The following is an 11542-nucleotide window of genomic DNA, read 5'->3' on the forward strand; positions in this document are numbered from 1 at the left end:
GCAGCGCACACCTTCCCAGATGTCCAGATAAGCATGCAGTGCAAAATATTTTGATCATTTTAGTTACGACGAGATTTTGTTTCTTTGTTTTCTTTGTTCCAGTACGTGACGTGCCCGATATGCATCTACTTGATTCCGTACTATGTGTATTCTGAATTCTGGCTTCTACTGATTCGTACAAATGAAGAAAAGATCAGAATGCACCACCCTCTGCGTTCATTTACTCCAAGGACCCGCCAGTAACGATCTGACTTTTCCTGTCAAACGGCCGCAGTCTTTTTCTATCCATTACAAGGTTGCTAGACTTGTCTTAGTAACTCAGACACGTTGCAGTCTTTTTTAATAAAACGTTTTTTTAAGTACTAGAAGGGCTCTGCATACGAGATTTTTCGATATAACTCTGCAGTTCCAGCAACAATATGAGGGTCGCGAGAGATTTTTATTGCGCCATAAAACTGAGATGATATTCTATTGCCTGGTGCAGTGTGAGCCCCTCTCCTACTGAGGATTACATTCTTCTCCAAGTGCCATTAATTCTTGCGCCTTGCTGCTTGTAGAGTGACTCTGTTACCCATGAGTTGCCAGGCGGACGTAAGTCGTGTACAGTCGTCTACAACAGTGGTCGCCAAACTTCCCTGTTGAAGAGCCAATGCTGACATTGTAGAGCGAGACCTCGGGCCGCATAGCATGAAAAGGGGGGGGGGGGGGGGGAGACGGAATGCAGGGCCGCGATTAAGTGGCCGCAGAAAGAGAAATTCAGTTTTTACCAAACAATGGTTATTGTGGAAGCCGACCACTCAACATTTGAATCTGCATACCAAGATATCACGCGAAATATTTTAAAGTGAAAAAGAAAATTATGTAGTGGCACTACATGCATTTTTCTGAAGGCTTACGTAGTGAAAAATTTTCAGTGTCTAACTGCGTACTGTGACCAGCACCAACGCAACAGCGTTCACTCGTTTCTTGTTCTGGTCTGTGGACACATTTTCTATCCATCTGAAACTATACAATACGACTGCAAAAGACAGTTTTCAGTCGGACTTCTCCATTAAGTCAAATGTAACAGCACAGAGACGGTTTTACATAATATTTATTTATTTATTTATTTTTTTCTTTGGAAGTAATCTCCGCCACTTTATCCGCCGAGTAGTATGGCCAGTTTTCGTGATCTGATGCGACGTTGGGATTAACGGTTTACAGAGAAGACAATCAAACCGAAATAAATGACAAGGAACTACATTTGTAGGCCAAAATATACTGTTTAACCATTGATATAGTAAAACATTATTGATCTTCACACAAGTGATGTACTGTGACAATATAAATGACTTATCATACATTACAAGACTAAAAAACAAGAAACAAAAATTAAAAACTAACGCAACAAGCTTCTTCTGTCAGTCTCACAGACAGCAGCGGCTATGTAGCGAGCTAATCTGCCCGCTCCTCGGTAGTCAGCAGGGCTGTTCAGAGCAAGAAGTAGGTAACTGCCGCTTTTCCCGTCCTGGCCACTTCGGAACGCCTTGCCCTACCGATCTTACTATTAACTCGTAACCCACGTAAATTAGTATGTAATAACAGTAGCTGAAATACGAGACACGATCCCAAATATTTGCTAAATGATTTGAATACATTTTTCTTCTTTTACCCCATACATTGTATTCCAACAGTCTTAATTTCATTTCATATTACTTGCTGCAAATTTGTACCAGATTTGCATATGACAGTTCTATAATGCGCCTTCAGCAATCCTTGTTACTTCCGTTTGACATTTGTACTAGTTCCATACCAACTGATCAGTGCTAGTTGCTCACGCTTATGAGCTGTCAGCACAATAAAATATTCCCCCCACCCCCCTCACTTTTATTAACCCAGCAGTGGCCGCGCTACTGTAATGTGACCGTTTAATATGAAAAATTTTGCCGGCTGGGGTGGCCGAGTGGTTCTAGGCCCTATAGTCTGGAACCGCGTGACCGCTACGGTCGCAGGTTCGAATCCTACCTCGGGCATGGATGTGTGTGATGTCCTTAAGTTAGTTAGGTTTAAGTAGTTCTAAGTTCTATCTAAGTTCTAGGGGACTGATGACCTCAGAAGTTAAGTCCCATAGTGCTCAGAGCCATTTGAACCATTCAAATTGAGCACATGTGGGACATAATCGGAGGAAGATTCCAACGTCATCCATTAACAGCATTAACCATCCCTATCGATCATGTGCAACACACATGACATTCCCTCGCACAAACTGACGTCCGCCATCTGTGTAGCACAGTGCATTCATCTTTATATGCTCGCATTCAACATTCTGGCGTTTATGCCGGTTATTAATGGATCAAAATTTCACATCTGCAACGGCTTATACCTCGCTTACATCAACCTGTGATCTATGAATGTTAATCATTTAAGTATGTGACCTAGACAAATATATTTTCGAAATTCCATTACCCTGCATTAATTATTATTTTGTTTTGTGCTAATCCTATAAACATATGTATCCTATGGTTTTTTGCCACTATTTTGAATAACACATTATGAAGTTTATTTTAACATGTCTGCACAAATTATATCGCTTTCTGTAGTAAATAGCTGTAATTCAAATATTTATGTCGTGTCCAACTGTCCTTCGTAATTTTTCTGTTTATTTTATCGTCAGGAAGTATTGATAGAAGACTTATTCGAAAGTAAAGGCAGTGTTCATACATTTAAAAGTTAACCTTCCAGAACACGGCGTTAACATTGCAGCGCCACCTGCTGATTGTTTACGAAGTCAGAGAAGTGATGGTTTTGATTCGGTAGTAGTTTCGCCCGCCAGGCATATTGTAATTCGATATATGTGTACGAAAGGAGCCGCAACTGCTCAGATTCAGGAGTTATGCCTAACTGATGGGCACACAGCAACGAGTGTAGCGAAAGTTAAGACAATCGTGCCAAAACTTCAAAAATGGGACCATAGAAATGTTCATGAGCGGATTGGAAGGCTCCGTTTCAAGACGGACGAAATAGTGCAACAAGCGGGCCAATTCCGAACTAATCGTTATCTACATACTTTCACTGCAAGCCACTATGAAGAGCATGGCAGATGGTACCTAAATCAGAGTGGTTCCATTTCGAGACACTTATGGAATAAGGGAAAATTATTATTTAAGAGTGACTGTGCATGTTGCAATTACGTTAATTGTGTGTTCATTATTCCTTCGTGAGGAGTATGTATGAGCTGTATAACGTCTGCAGATTCTTCGCGTATTACTGGTTCTCGAAATTCAGTAAGTCAAAAATTTGATCATTCGTGCCCCACTTCTCTGTGTACGTTCAGCATTCCAGTTAGTTCTATTTGGTTGTGTCCCACACATGTAACTAATGATCTAAGATGGACGCACATGTGATTTGTCAGCAGTCTCCTTTGGAGACAGACAGTTTTTTCTGAGTTTCCTGCCAATAGAACGAAGTCAGCATGCTGCCTTACCTACGAGTGAGCCTATGTGATATTTCCATTTCATACCAATACAGATTGTTATAGGCAATTACTTGCATAAGTTGACTGATTCCAACTGACCCACAGATATTGTAGTCATACGTTACTACTTTTTTGCGTAGAGCACGGTTTTATAATGCTGAACATTAAAAGCAAATCTCTCGTCTTTGCACTACTTCGAAACCTTATCAGGATCGCACTGAATAGTTCTGCAGCTTTTTTCAGACAGTACTTTATTATAGATAGCTGCATCATCTTTGAAAAGTCTGAGTCTGCTACTGAAATTGTCTGCCAGGTTATTAATATACGACAAGCAAACAGGTGTCCCAACACATTTTCCCGTAGATGATTCGCGCTCTGGAAAAATTTCCTCTTGCTGGACGCGCCACGAGACTGTCATCGGCAAGTTCAGATATAGCAAACTGTGCCCAAAACATGGCCGATAATATTCAACTACCAAAACAGAACTGAATTTCCTGTAAACGAGTTGTTTCGTGCTGCTATCATGCTGCATGCCTATCATGTACTTCCCGAATTTTTGAAGGTGACGACATATGAAAAACAAGGCCAATGCAGCGGCGGCATTGTTCTACCCAAAAAAGAAAAACCGCTTACTGAATTCGAAAAATGTTAGGCAGTACGCGGTGAGATGAGCACCACGTTACGACAAATATCGCTTCACACTGCACTCTGTAATAAGTTCATTTTTGTTATATGTTAACATATTTTTCAACGACTGTATGAATGTTTGCACTTGCAGTGTCATCTGTAAGTTGTACTTTCATGACGGATGTGATGTCTTCGGCAGATACTCTAATGATGGGCTGTAACCGGATCACATGCGTAAAAGGTTTTAACAAAATGCGAACTTTTTGTAGTACTTGCCAAAAAGCAGTGATGAAGAAGTGATCACGTCTCCTGCGCGAATTTATGTCTTAAGTTAAACTGTACAGAACTGTTTCCTTCAAAAATATGTCAATATGCGCAGAATATTTCATAGACCGTAATGAAATAAAAACTGTTCTGTTTGTACAGCCGGTTCTCCCCACCACCCAAACAAAAAAAGAAAGAGCAAAAAAAGTTATAGGGCGAACCTAACTTTTGTGTACATCACAACAGTTTTAACAATTACCGAGCCGTAAAATGGCGGTTTCCACCAAAGAAACGATAAAAAGCATGTACATTGCGCAACAAAAAGTGAAGCATCGGTACCTAGAAGGGGAGGAGAATATGAATCAAACCTTCATGGGTTGACAGGGTGTGTGAATGCTACTTCAGTGATTACAATTAGAGTCAAATTTACGAACTTGGCAGTATGTGCCCCCACATCAGTATGACGTTGCACCAACTCTAGTTCGTATGCATGTGCCTATTCGGTTGGGAAGGATGTCTTAGAGCCATTGTATCCTCTCCTTAGGCGCACAACTGTTGGTGGTAGCTGTTCCTTAGTATCCTGGATAAAGAGCACTGGGACGAAGTTTACGTCCGAGATGTTGCCACACCTGTCCTGTGTCGAGAGATCTCGGGATCTTCTGGCTACGGGAGTACTTCGACATCACGCAAACAGTTCACAGAGACACATATTCTGTGGATGAGTATTATCCTGCTGAAAAATAACACCACAATACTGTAGTGATGTAACACACAAGGTTGCAGGATGCTGTGACGCACTGTTGTGCTGGAATTCCCTCAGTTCTTACCAGCCGTTAACTGAAGTCGTACCTGATGGTTTTCCACACCATGCCGTCAGGAGTAACACCGCTGTGCCTCTCTAAGACTTGGGGGGTGGGGGGGGGGGGAGGGCGCTTTTCACCATATCGCCGCTATACTCGCTGACCATCATCATCTGCTATAGTGCTGAACCGCGATTCACTGTTCAGTACAATGGGGACGCCACGTATCAGCAGACCATGCCTCCCTATCAAGGTACCACTTCAAAGTAGTCATTTGTGTTGGGCACTGTCGTTCTATATGTAGGCTGCTGCTAACAGCATTAGTCCGGCTGCTGCATCTCTACGACCAATGGTTGGTTGGTTGGCTTCTTACAAGGGAAGATCCCCACCGCATCCCCTCCCCCCCCCCCCCGCCCCCCCAACTCAGGTTACTGGCAGGTAAGATGGCCCAGAGAGTAGCCCGTCAAAAACTGAACACAGGTTGGTTGGTGGTTTGGGGGAAGAGACCAAACAGCGAGGCAGCGAGGTCATCAGTCTCATCGGATTACGGAAGGACAGGGAAGGAAGTCGGCCGTGCCCTTTCACAGGAACCATCCCGGCATTTGCCTGGAGCGATTTAGGGAAATCACGGAAAACCTAAATCGGGATGGCCGGATGCGGGATTGAACCGCCGTCCTCCCGAATGCAAGTCCAGTGTGCTAACCACTGCGCCACCTCGCTCGGTAAAACTGAACACAGATCAAGCATGAAAACAGGGGGAAGGTGTACTGAACTGTGAAAAAAGAAGCAAAATAGAAACAGAGAACAGTCGGAGCTCAAGATGTGCAACATCGAGCGAGTTTTAAAGCCTCGGAGTCTCCCTTATTGTGGTCATGATCTTTGACTGTGAAAGGGGAGATTCGTGTTCCCATGTCCCTCTTGACCAATTTTTTTCTGACAAAATTATCAACTGTCCGTCCGGTCATTGACATGTCTGTTCGCTATATTCAGATTTGTGTCTGTGTCGTGGCGTAACGTCCGTTTCCAACAGGGAGGTGTAAGGAAGGGACCTCCAGAAGTACAAAACTCCTATTTGTTCAAGACAAGTGTCACATGTTATGACTCTCGAGTTTTGACTCTTTAATTCCTCTGTTGTAACATGATTAACACAAGTTCATTCGTTGTTTTCATTTCTGTGAGCGGTCTATGCGGCATCTAGCCTGCTTTCACTATTCATCACATTTACTTGCGACGGTAATACATTCTTATCACACGACTCGCATTCTATAACCACTGTATAGTATGTCAATCGTCAAGATTACAAAAGAAGAACAGACACGTCACTGACCAGAAGGACAGCTCATAATTCTGTGGAAAAAAATGGGGCACGAGGGAGATTCTAACCAGGATCTTTGCAGTCCAAGAACGTGACCACACAATCATGACGACGTAGTTCCTCTAATAAGCTCGATGACGCAGATTTTTTTCTTTTCAGTGCACTTCTTTGTGTTTTCATGCTTGATCTGTGTTCAGTTTTTGACGGGCTATCGCCAGTCGGTGTGGCCGAGCGGTTCTAGGCGATTCACTCTGGAACCGCGCGACCGCTACGGTCGCAGGATCGAATCCTGCCTCGGGCATGGACGTGTATGATTTCCTTAGGTTAGTTAGGTTTAAGTAGTTCCAAGTTGTAGGGGACTTATGACCTCAGAAGTTAAGTCCCATAGTGCTCAGAGCCATTTGAACCATTTTCACGGGCTATCCACTGGGCGATCTTACCACTGTATCTGAGGAGGGTGCGATGTGAAGTTTCCCTTGTTAGTATCAGGCGGCCTGGATGACCTGTAGAAATTATCGGTACAGTTTGCGTCAGCCCGTGTAATGCGGCTGCATCTAGAGGTCCACCGAGGCGGGAAGGCGATGCGATTGGGGAGTCGCAGCCAACAGCAAGGGGGGCCACAAACAAGGCGCACTCGCATCGCCGAGAGCGGATGGCGGGCGACCAATTAATTAAGAGGGAGGGGAGGGCATGGGCGTCCCCCATTCCGCAACCGCTCGCCTGTTGCCACTGTTGACAATTCTCTTCCAGCGTAACACGTGTGGCCAGCCAGGTGCGGTCGTCCGCCTCGCTAGTTAATGGCTCCGTAATTACGTTATGCTAATGCACGCCAACCAGATGCAACTCTACTGCACCGACTCCTTGTCACTTGCCGAGATCTGACGTGCAATTAACAGTTCCGCCGTTATGGCCTCGCATTATGGTTATTACCCGTTTTATAGACACTCCCAGCGATTGTGTTAAGAGGCGCTTGCCGTCTTTGCTAGAGGCAGCGTAGCTGATTCGTTGTGTGACGTCATTGGAATGTCATCAGACGAGCTATTGACAGCTGACGTGAGAGTCAAATGTTGGATCTCTGAACTACACCCGGAATTTTGTCGGCGGAGTTCGGGTCCTCCCGGTATACAGAATGAGGCAGTTACAGGTGGAGCACGAAATGTGTCATCATTTGTTTCTGAGCTTGGAGAAGCAAATGAGTTACGAAATGACGCGTAATTCACGATAGCGTCGATAGGAGACCAGTGTCTGCAACAAGACCGGCTATGGGCGTCTAATAGCGGTCGGCAGTTGTGTTACTTTTTCACGAAACGTCAAGTCCTGTTGCGACTCAGGGACGTTTCCGGCAACAGTTTAACATATGGTGGACCTCCCTGCAGGAGAAGCGTTCACAGGCTGTATGATCAATTTGTACGGGAAGGATCAATATTGGAAGTGAAGCTACCTCGGCGGAAGCCTTTTGGTGGCTGGAGATGATCCTGTGGTATATCGAAGGCTTGTAACAATGGAAAATTGTAGATCTGCAACGAATTAACGAATGGTGCAGGGAGTGGCAATTGAATCTCAATGTAGACAAGTGTAATGTGCTGCGAACACATAGAAAAAAAGATCCTTTATAATTTACCTACAATACAGCAGGTCAGCAACTAGAAGCAGTTAATTCCATAAATTATCTGGGAGTAGGCATTAGGAGTGATTTAAAATGGAATGATCATATAAAGTTGATCGTCGGTAAAGCAGATGCCAGACTGAGATTCATTGGAAGAATCCTAAGCAATTGCAATCCGAAAACAAAGGAAGTAGGTTACAGTACACTTGTTTGCCCACTGCTTGAATACTGCTCACCCGTGTGGGATCCGTACCAGAGAGGGTTGATAGAAGAGATAGAGAAGATCTAAGGGAGAGCAGCGCGCTTAGTTACAGGATCATTTAGTAATCGCGAAAGCGTTAAGGAGATGATAGATAAACTCCAGTGGAAGACTTTGCAGGAGAGACGCTCAGTAGCTCGGTGCTGGCTTTTGTTGAAGTTTCGAGAACGTACATTCACCGAGGAGTCAAGCAGTATATTGCTCCCTCCTACGTATATCTTGCGAAGAGACCATGAGGATAAAATGAGAGAGATTAGAGCCCACACAGAGGCTTATCGACAATCTTTCTTTCCACGAACAATACGAGGCTGGAACAGAAGGGAGAACCGGTAGAGGTACTCAAAGTACCCTCCGCCACTCACCGTCAGGTGGGTTGCTGAGTATGAACGTAGATGTAGATGTAGAACATTGAATCGATACAAGTTGATCCACAGAGAAGACCCGGTAAATCGTGCAGAAAGGCAGCAGTGCAGCTGGGCATATCCAGACGCTTCAGGCGCTTCAGTCTGGAACCGCGCGACCTCTACGGTCGCAGGTTCGATTCCTGCCTCGGGCATGGATGTATGTGATGCCCTTCGGTTAGTTAGGTTTAAGTAGTTCTACGTTCTAGGGGACTGATGACCACAGCAGTTAAGTCCCATAGTGCTCAGAGCCATTTGAACCATCCACACGCTCCGTTGAACCGATTCTTGAAAGTGACCTCAGGATGTACCCATACAAGGTGACTTCCGCTCAGCTAACTGCAGAACACAAGCGACACAGACTACCGTTTGGCCGCTGGGCGGAGGATAGAGATCAAACTCTTAAGTACGTTTGGTATTCACACGAGGTGCAGTTTCATTTGGACGGCGTGGTTAACAAGAACAGCTTTTGGGCTACTGAAAATCCGCAATTTCTTCGTGAACGACATCATCATGCTCCGAGGATTACAGTGTGGGTGGCAATTTCCAGCCGCCGACTTACGGGGTCATTTTCTTTGAAGAAGCTGTAGACAGCGTGCTTTATTTGAACGTGCTCCTTAATATCTTCATTCCACAGCTTCTTGCTGCTACGTTGCCCTTCAACACGCAATGGTTCGTGCAAGATGGACCAAGGCCACATACTGCAAACACTGTGTTGGACTTTTTGCAAGAGCGTTCTGGCATACGGGTCATTTGTCTAAGGTTTCCAGGTCGTATCAATGGTGCACAATTTTGGTCCCGCAATAGTCCAGACTTAAACCCATGTGACTTTTTTCTTTGAGGGTACCTGTAAGGAAACAATTTTTCCATTTTTTAATGGGGCTCAGACGTATTATTCTTCCAGCTTGCACTCAAATGAAGTAAGACATGTGCCTTAGCATTATCGCTAACACCTTTGTTCGTCAGAAGAAAATTAGTAATAAAATGGTGGACATACTGAGCATGTGCTGAGTTAGAACAATTCTCCATAGAATGCTTTCCAAGGTAAATTATGTTCCTTCGAGTTTGTCTTGGCAGTAACATGTTCATCCAAAAACAAAATCTTGGCATCTCTCGCGCCTTCCTGTAGAACAGGCCACTCTGAATACATCCAGGACAAGTAAGCACACTACCTGGCCAGAACGTTTAACGCCCATAATGGGAGGAGGAAGCTAAATGAAACGGCACGGCTTGACAGTTACGAGATGTTATTTCATTCATTACAAAATCGAGCCAAATTTACTAAGAACTTTGGCAGTATACGCTCACTTATCACCGTGATGTTCCATACGTTCTAGCCTGGATGCATACATTGATTCTTTTGGGATGGGTGTCAGTTCTTGTATCCCCTCCCGAGGCAAGCTGTCCCAAAATTTTCCAGAATGGAGTTTTGGTTCAGGCTGGTTCCACCCATGTTATATCGGCGACAGATCTGGGTTTCTTGCTGTCCTTGGGAGTACTTTGACAATGTGCACACAGTTCATAGAGGCACGTTCATTGTATGGACAAACATTATCCTGTTGGAAAATTGCACCCGATACTGTCGCATGAGAGGTAACACACGAGGACGCAGGATGCCGTGACGTAATGTTCTGCTGTAAGAGTTCCCTCCGTCACTATGAGCCGTAACCCGAAGCCAACATGATGGCGCTCTACATCATGACGTCAAAATGATGATGTCTGGTTTGCGGGGCGCCCAACTGCGTGGTCATCAGCGCACGATGACGGCAGTATGAACACTGCACCTCTCCATAACACTGCAAGAATGAGACCTCTTCCCATATCGGCACCATACTCCCCGATGATGGTCATCCAAGGTACTGCGGAACCCCAAATGCAGTAGTTTCTTTTCTGGTGTTAGCGGCAGAATATGCGTGGGACCGTAATTTCCTAGTCCGGCTCCTACTAGTCTCTGAGCAGTGGTGCGAATAATATAGAATACAACTGGGCATCTACTGCTTTTTCTCGGATAACAAACGCAGATGTGAAGGGTTTCGATGTGCTTGGTGCACAATAAGGCCATCCTCCCTTCTTGGCGGTGAGCTGTGGTCGACCTGAATCCTAACGACTAGCATATCTACTTTCACTTTCCCATGCAGTCCAACATCGAGCACTGTCGCAATCGAATGCCCCACAAATCTGGACATTGCACGATTCGGCCAGGTGGCCAGATGGAGACCCACAATGAATCACCCTTAAATCTCCGTTAAGTGCTGATGTCTGGCTCACATGAGTACGCAAAGTCTCCGTGTACTTCACAGTTATCACTCAACATCTGACGCTGTTCAAGCTCCTTACATACCATACCATAACCACTAACAATACCAAACACAAAAACCACCAATGATTCTGGTTGCTATTCTACCTGTCAGTAAGAATTGTAACTCGAATAATTTGTATAGTCACCAATTATGTGCACATGTACGAAATTACATTGATATGCAACCATTTTTTTCTGGGTGCTTCACATATTTTTCTCAAGCAGTGTATTCAAGGTGTTTGAAAACTGGTGACTCAAGAATATCCATAAATTCCATTAAGAATATACGTAATTATCCATGTGGAACGAGAGGGACATATTCCATGTTCATACCACGAGGATTGCTTTATGTGCAGGGGGAGGTCTTAAAGTAACTGCAACAACATACCTGTTAGCTGTTGTTAGATATTTGTGCGTACTCGGAGGCCCATCAACAAAAGTGAACGTGAACGCCACTCGCGGATCATACATAAAGGCTATTCAGACTAACCAACTGCTGCCTAAAAGGCAGTACGAC

This window comes from Schistocerca americana, chromosome 7, assembly GCF_021461395.2.
Source record: "Schistocerca americana isolate TAMUIC-IGC-003095 chromosome 7, iqSchAmer2.1, whole genome shotgun sequence".
Lineage (NCBI taxonomy): Eukaryota > Metazoa > Arthropoda > Insecta > Orthoptera > Acrididae > Schistocerca > Schistocerca americana.